General features: G+C 46.1%; 1 protein-coding gene across 1 annotated transcript in view; it reads left to right on the top strand.

Annotated features, from left to right (window-relative positions):
- Positions 1-8,420, top strand: part of LOC146179608 (putative serine carboxypeptidase CPVL) — a gene marked incomplete at its 5' end in the record, with an annotated part of 164,192 nt that overhangs the window by 70,164 nt on the left and 85,608 nt on the right. The gene's annotated exons all lie outside the window — the stretch shown is intronic.

Below are 8,420 nucleotides of genomic sequence, written 5' to 3'. Positions count from 1 at the left end.
AACTCTGCGCTTGGAGTGTTGCTCTTCTTGGTCTGCATCAATGACGTAGTTAAAATTTGGGAATCACTTGTGAAGGTTGCCATTTTCGCCAACGAATGATCACAAATTGATTAATAACGTCTGTGAATCACCAGATAAAACTTGACCATTCTCATCATGATTTCAACCCTGCCGGGGCGGCGCAGTGGTTACGGCGCTCGACTACTGTTCCCAAGGGCGCGGGATCGAATCCGGCCTCGGCGGCCGCTTTTCGATGGAGGCTAAAAGCAAGGCGCCAGTGTGCTGTGCGATGTCAGTGCACGTTAAAGAACCCCAGGTGGTCGAAATTTTCGAAGTCCTCCACTACGGCGTCTCTCATAGCCTGAGTCGCTTTGGGACGTTAAACCCCACAAACCAAACCAAGCCATCTTCATGATTTCAGAGAGCAAAACGAAATAAAATATTGTTAACAGCTTTCCAGCATATTCCCAGGAAAAAGAACCTATTTTCATTCCAGTAGTCTATTTTCAACTATTCCCTGGCGAATGTAAGCAGATTTAATATTTAGGGGTAACTATCGACTACTGTTTAAAGGGGTGTGCGTATATCGAATTTGTGTCACCTGGTCACAGCCTTCAAGAAGTTGTGTATCCTAGTGCTAAGGTCCCAAAACAGTCGAAGTACTTCACGTTTTTATCCTACAAAAGCCATTTCACCGATGACGGAGTGTGCATTTGGCACTTGGAATCATCAGCAAAAGCTGTCGTGAGATGACATAGAGGAAAAGCTTGTCGCTAGTAATAACATAGACGGGTATAAGGGGGTCGACTCTGTCACCGAGATGTGCGTAGTCCTGCAACCATAGTCATTATTGGTGCAGCGCATTTACGATGAGGACGAGAGGAGACACAGACAAAGCGCTGAACTTACAACTGGCGTTTATTGAGGCTCTGCCTATGTTTAAATACAGTGGCGGACAATCTCAACAAAGGAAGAAAACAAGCACACAAAATTGACATAAAAGGCATGACCAGAACTCTCAACTTGACGACAATGGCACATGGCAAGCAGTGAGCAATCCCTTAACGCCGGCTCAGAAAACGCATTACCAAAAACGCAAACCTTTTCACATAGTGCTTTGACGGGGTGCTTACGCATTGCTTTTGATGTTTTAGAATTTCATAGGCCTCTATGATGTCTCTCGTAGTCTTAACGCGGCTATCAGTTAAGACTTCGCACAGGTTGAAAATGGGGAAACATGGTTCTTTCTTTTTCTTCTTTCATTTTTTTTTTTGTGTAGTCCTTACAATGAATTTCCAGATGACCGGAAACATTGCTTTCTACTTTGTTCTTGTGCACCCGTAATCAGTCATTGAGACATCTACCTGTATGGCCCGTGCAGTGCTTACCACAGGAAAGCGGAAGCCTGTGCACGACATTGTCGGTGCACCCTACACATTTGTTTTTATACTTCTTAGCGTAGCCCCCCTTGCTTGTGCTGCCAGAGTTCCCCAAGTGACAAAGCTTAGACAGCTTATCGGGGGCCGAAAAAACTACATGCACATTGGCACGTGAGCCCACCTTCTTGAGATTGCGAGAAACCTAATGTAAGTCGGGGATAACCGCGACCTTTCTTTTATCTTCTTATTTCCGTTCATTGTCTCCACTGCAGGCTAAGGTCAAGGTGTATTTTGCATAGAGTTAATACAAAGACTCTAGAGGGAAAGCTGCCCGTTCACCAAATGCATTCGAGGGGTGACCGCGTGATTGCCGCCATTATCCCACTGTTCATTGGTTGCCAGTTGAATTTTACTTGCTAAATCTGGCACATGGAGATGGTTTGAAGCTGGCAACTTAGATCGTGGGAAGATGGCGGCGTGCAGTTAACCGACGGCGGGCGGCTACTGTTCAGTAGGTGCTGTAGACAACGGCAGAATCGTCGCGTGTGGAGCATTTCTTGTGATATGTTGCGTCGCGTACCTACTGTAACATTACATAGGTGTCCTGCCTCTTCCGAGTTGTTATCGTAAGGCGGGCTGTCCCTGCAATTGTTACGCGCTTCGCATGCATTTCGTCTGTCGAGGACACATGCGTCTCCTCTGTGCCCGATCACCTGAAAACACGTCAGAAATTTGCTTTGGCGCAAGACGGCGACCAGTGTACTAACAAAAAAACAGTGACGAATTCTACAGCAACGGCCCTTCTTGGTCTATCCGGGATGGCTAGTGCTGCATACAGTAAATGTCAAAGGGTGCTCGTGTGTGTACGTCTGCTCGCAAACATGGTTCTCAATTGTTCTACATCATTCCTTTATGGCCAAGAAGGTGCCTGAAAGATTATATAATATGCTTGAAACTTGAAAACAATGTATAGAAATTTCCTACAGTTGTGTTATCGGCAGCGGTTTTTAAAACTTTTGTTCAAACCTTTGTTCATTTTTGACGCAGTGAGCAGAAATTGTGCTGGCCACAATGATAAATTTGATGATGGCGGCGAACCAGTGAGAAGCTCGTTTCCCTGCCCAGCTTTCCCTCTAGAGTCTTTGTATTAACTCTATGGTATTTTGACAAGTTTTCCGAAACGGATGTCAACAGGGAAGTCGGGTATATCCTGCCGCTTCCAAGCGCTCTACTTGAATCTGAAAGCTGTGTGCCATTGCGTGTCGGCACGATTTCTCCAGGGCGTTGCGGAAACATAGCTTGGCTGTACCACGACTGACGAGTTTCGAATGTGCAGAATGGTATGGTGTGATAGGTTTCTGGCTCCTTGGCTCGTAGTGCCAGTACACATGGTCGTCTGAGAGGCACAAGGAAATGTAAAAACCGTAAGGTTCCTTCAGAAGGCAATTCAAGCGAATGACGTTTGCTTAGGCTCATGTGTAGCTCTGCTTTTAACTGACATTTATCTGGCTAACCATGACCGGCTTCTTGACAACCAACTAGAAGCCACAGGTGTTGCACGAGGTTTTAGATTTGCTGAGGAGCTTTTAGTTTTTATGATATGTACAGTTTCCGACGCAGGGACCTCGTCCTCGAAAGTTCTGTTGCTCTATTCCTTGACCCGCTTGTATTAACACATGAATTAACACGCACACACGCGCGCGCGCACGCACGCACACACACACACACACACACACACACACACACACACACACACACACACACACACACACACACACACACACACACACACACACACACACACACACACACACACACACACACACACACACACACACACACACACACACACACACACACACACACACACACACACACACACACACACACACACACACACACACACACACACACACACACACACACACACACACACACACACACACACACACACACACACACACACACACACACACACACACACACACACACACACACACACACACACACACACACACACACACACACACACACACACACACACACACACACACACACACACACACACACACACACACACACACACACACACACACACACACACACACACACACACACACACACACACACACACACACACACACACACACACACACACACACACACACACACACACACACACACACACACACACACACACACACACGCACGCACGCACGCACGCACGCACGCACACACGCACACACGCACACACGCACACACGCACATCGGAGATTATTCATATATGCGCCACTCTGGTTGCATGCACTAATCACCAGTCACTGTAGACTAATCAATAAGATAAGCAATCACGCTATCGCCCCATTCAATCAACCAAACTACATGTATCCCGCTTATGAAATTCATACAAGCCGTCCATCACTTTTCCGGCACGTTTTTTGACTCGTTCTTGAAATAGCCAAGCAGTTTGGACTAGAACGCGGAGGCGCCATCTGTGTTGGCAAAGTCGTGTCAGGTGCCAGACTTCCGGTGCCGCCACATGCGGCGCCACATGTTCTCGCGAAGTACGTTTTTGACTCGTCGTTGAAAGCTCCCTCTCAGGCCAGGTACGGCGACGGCGATGGCTTTTAGGCACGATGAGCCCAGTGCGCATTGCGTAGAATGTTCAGTAATATGATGCATTAAGTTATGTTGTTCAACTCATTCGTTTAAACACATATACTAAACTGTATGATACTTTAGCCTAACATATATTAGGTATACCAGGGATTATTGCGTGAAAATATCTGCTATTAGCAGGAACAGTTTACAGATGAAAACAAATATAGACAGTGTCTTTGCTGCGGAGGCGTTGCTGAATGTTGCAGTCCTGCAACGTTGGTTCTCTGTGCACACTGAGCGCTTTCGGCAGCAACGCGTTGCAGAACAGACGAGAGGCACACACTTCCTTCTCTACATCATGAACATCATGTTTATTATGTGAGACGAGAGGAAGCACCGGCAGGTTAACTTTACTCTTGAAAGACCAGCAGATGCAGCAGCTGCTGAAGCTGATAAAACTTTATTCACAATAAGTGGGAGGAATAGGGAAAGCCAGCTAGCGCGTGCCGCAGGCTGTGGAGACCTTTGGCAACGCCGGCCCATTCGACGGCCTTGAACTGAATGCCAGGGTCATCGCTGGACCTTAGCTTGTCCCAAGCTTCTTTAAAGGGATCAGGCAAGAGTTCTGAGGGAGGCTTATGGGCCCTGCACGTCCAGATCATACACTGGAAGTTGTCTTTCTCCCCGCAAAACCGGCAGAAGGGATTCATATGTTTATTTATGAATTTTGATATGTAGTTTGGATTGGGGAGGGTCCCCGTCTGTGGCTGTCTCCATATTACTTGTTGTCTGGTTAGTGTTTTATTAGGTGATGGGAGTGTTCTTCTCAATGCTTTGTAATGTGCAATGAGTTCGTGGTATGATACGGCTGTCTCACCGAAGGGTTCCGGTTCCTGATTTTGCGCCACCGCTCTGCGGGCTGATTCTCGAGCGTATTGATGGCCAGCCTCATTTCCGGATTCCCCGAATGAGCTGGGGTCCATATTAATTCGATATGTCTCTTGAGAGGAGATTTTCTTCAGCAGCTAACAACCAGCAGCAGTTCGTTTACACTTCGTCTTCTTCAGACGAGCTGACCGATGATGATGGATATGTACAGATGAAGATGACGGTCATTCAGTGCTCACAATATACAAAATATTTACGTATACTTTAAAAATCGAATAAAGCAGTGGTTTTCGTCCCTATCATCCACGTCCTTCAACGGAACCTGTCCTTCGTGACGGATCCATGTCACTCTACGCGTAGCTGTTCCTCCTTCTTCACAGCGGGGCAGCGCAAGGCATATGACCCGTTCGGACCTTTCTTCGGCTGTTCACCAAGAGCCTGTGTTAAAGCATCTTTATGCATTAAACTGCCTTTATGAACCACTTTGTTCTGGGGACCTTTTTATTGAAAAATAAGGAATCCATCAAGGTGTTGGCTTCCGTAATCGGCTGGCAAACGCTTCCTTTGCGCATAATTTACTCTGCAGTACTTAAAGGAACTGGACTGACAGTCCCAGGGTGGAGGCTGCATGACGCCGCTGTCCGGAAAGCCAAACAGAAGAGGCTCAGTCGACGGCTTCGAGGAGTGAGATTCCAATGGACCCCAGTATGGTGGCACGCAAACATAACTAGAAGAGGCTCAGTCGACGGCTTCGAGGAGTGAGATTCCAATGGATTCCAGTATGGTGGCACGCAAACATAACTACGTCGATTTAGGGTGTTTAGAACGGGCCCTTTTATTTTGGAACTGTAATAAGCGACTGTACATCTCGCTTACTGCCTCTGACCTGTCCACCGATACATGGTGACCCGCGTGAAGCACGGTATTGTACATTAGCTTCTCTGCCGTTGCCTCGTAACCGAACAGTTCAAGAGATGAATTGTTGTTTTTGTACCAAACACGCTTACTGGCCGCCGTAATAGATTCAAAACCTTTCCAGCCTAGTTTATTGAAGCAGCGCTCAATATTAACAAGTGGGAAAACAGCGTCCAGTTCAGCCGTGTAGAAAAGAACGTGTGAGGTCCTAAGAACGTGTTGCAGTTTCGCGCGCACGTCAATAAAGAAATCGTTTCCCAATTTCAATACGAGATTTCTTCTTGTACCGTCGAGTACTCTGGAGGAGTTAACGTGAACAATCCTCTTGAATTCGACACTGTTTGCGTATGCCCAATATGCCCCAATTTCTCTTGGTTCCTGAGTAACTGCAATGCTTGCGTGGTATTTGAAACCCGTGAGTAGTTCAAATACCGTTTGCACCCCTATGGGTGGCACATTGAGCACGGTTCTTGTAAGGAGATCTACTGCCTTGTCATAGTCTTTTCTTCCTGCGTGGGACCGTATCAAATCAAAATAATGAGCTAATGTCCCTTGGTCGACATCGTTTAAAATCCCGAAGCTGTGCAAATAGTCCGCGGAGTCGATCAAATCAAGGAGAGGAAAGAGAAACCCAACTCCAACCATGAGCCCTTTGAGATGGAGATTAACGGTCTTGTCTTTGCCACTGGCAGTTAGCATTCGGTAGGACACTCCGAGCGCTGATCTCGCTGAAAGGAGAAGAAAATAAGAACAGTTAGATGCGCTTTTGTTTCCATCGAATATGAAGGGATACTAGTCGAAACACCAATAACGCATATTTATTTGACCCTCCCCCCCCCCCCCCCCCCCCCCGCGCTATCCTCATGACAGGAAAACGTTTTCAAGAACAATACCAGAAACAAAGTTATTTTCGTGGTATTTCTAGAATGTTGACAGTGACATAAGGTGCAAGCAAGATTGGAAGCGCATTCATGGAATTTAGGAAAACAAATTTTCACTACCATAAAATGCGATGAAGCAGTAGTCACCTCTGAAGGATTTGAAGTTAGAGTGCAGTTTCATTGAAAGACGGTATTCGAAAGGAAAGTGTACAATATATGACAAGCGCATATCGCAAAACAAAAGCAACAACAACAACAACAACATCAGGACGACGGCATTTCAAAGAAACATTTATAAACCGGCAGTAAACGATTTCGTTTTACCGAAGAAACATATTCTTAAACTTCTGAGTATTCAGCTGGAAAATACTGGTATCGCGGCTGCTTTTCGATGTAAATGAAAAGCAAGGCGCCCTCGATGCGTCGCCAGTGCAAGTTAAAGAAACCAAAGTAATAAACATTTCCAAAGCTCTCCGGCGTTTCTCATAGTCTGACTCACTGTGGGACGTCAAACCCCATAAGCCAAACTAATCCAGTTAGTTCCAATAGCAATTTATGAATGCCGTATTTGAGTTTTTCAAGATTACGGACTGGGAAAAGCCTTGCTAATATCTAAATGTATCTCCTTGTACGCAACTTTTGTTGCCTATGTTTGCTGAAATCTATTATTTTTGGCCAGCAAAGAACGTTTTGTAGTCCAGAATTTCCGAAAGTCAAGAATATGGCGATATCCCCTTTCTTCTGACCATGCCCTCCTTTCTTGGTAACTATACTCTTGGTATGATTGCTGCGGTTGCCACCCTCAAGTTGACTATTCCTCGAATTTACTGCGCCTGGCTATTTCCAAGGTAACTCTCCTCCTGCCACTTGAATTGCAGTTGGGGGGATTCTCTTGGCAGCCGCCCTCTTTTTGCGCCTTCTGACACCCTTGCCATATCCTACAGGCGTTTACCGTAACCACTAACCAGCTTCCTTACTGTGCATTTGTCCACTACCACCCTGCTCTCTTCCTTCCACAGTAACTATCCTCTGGCTAGCTCTCTTGCGTTCCCAACACTCTCGCTGTACCCTCCTTCTTCAATGGTATACTGTGAGATGACGAGCAACTAGCGAGCCCATGTTGTGCCTCTGATCCTGTGCTTCTGATAAGCTGCGCACGGCACTCCTAGCCGTCACCTATAAAAACGCGGTGCTCTCAGGTGCATTTTCTGTTTGACTGCCGTCATTGCTCGTCGTAGTTATCACGATAACTATCCACTGAATATGCATTCCTGCGCTCTGCGTACCCTTTCCCAAAATCCTTAGATAATCGTGAAATAGCTCTATAGCTACCACCTCGCGGTAGCGCCCACTACTATACTGCTACTACTACTACGTCGATGTAAAACCCAGAAGCAAGTACTTGACAACTTTCTCAGTGAAACGCCTGTGTGCTGTGCGATTAACAGCCGTTACAAAACTATATCTGATTCCTGCTCTCCTCCCTATTGTCATGCTAGTCCACGTGTTGTTTCAGGACGGTAAAACCCACAACGTAAATTTGTAAAAGACAATTAATCCATAAGAGTTGCCGAGACCAATAAGCTGGCGTTATGCTCCTTTACGCACATAATGTCGCAATATTCATGCAAGTTGAATGTTGTCTACGGCGTAAGAGAAAATAAACTCATAAATAAGGGAACACAAAGAGGGATCCAGATGCTGTGACATACATGCCCTATACTATTTGACTGAAATAACATCAATCAATCAATCA

The sequence above is a fragment of the Amblyomma maculatum genome, chromosome 9 (genome assembly GCF_055883805.1).
Source record: "Amblyomma maculatum isolate TAMU_Amacu chromosome 9, ASM5588380v1, whole genome shotgun sequence".
NCBI classification, from domain to species: Eukaryota; Metazoa; Arthropoda; class Arachnida; order Ixodida; family Ixodidae; genus Amblyomma; species Amblyomma maculatum.
Note: the sequence above shows the minus strand (reverse complement) of the source record. Positions and strands in the feature narration are given on the sequence as shown.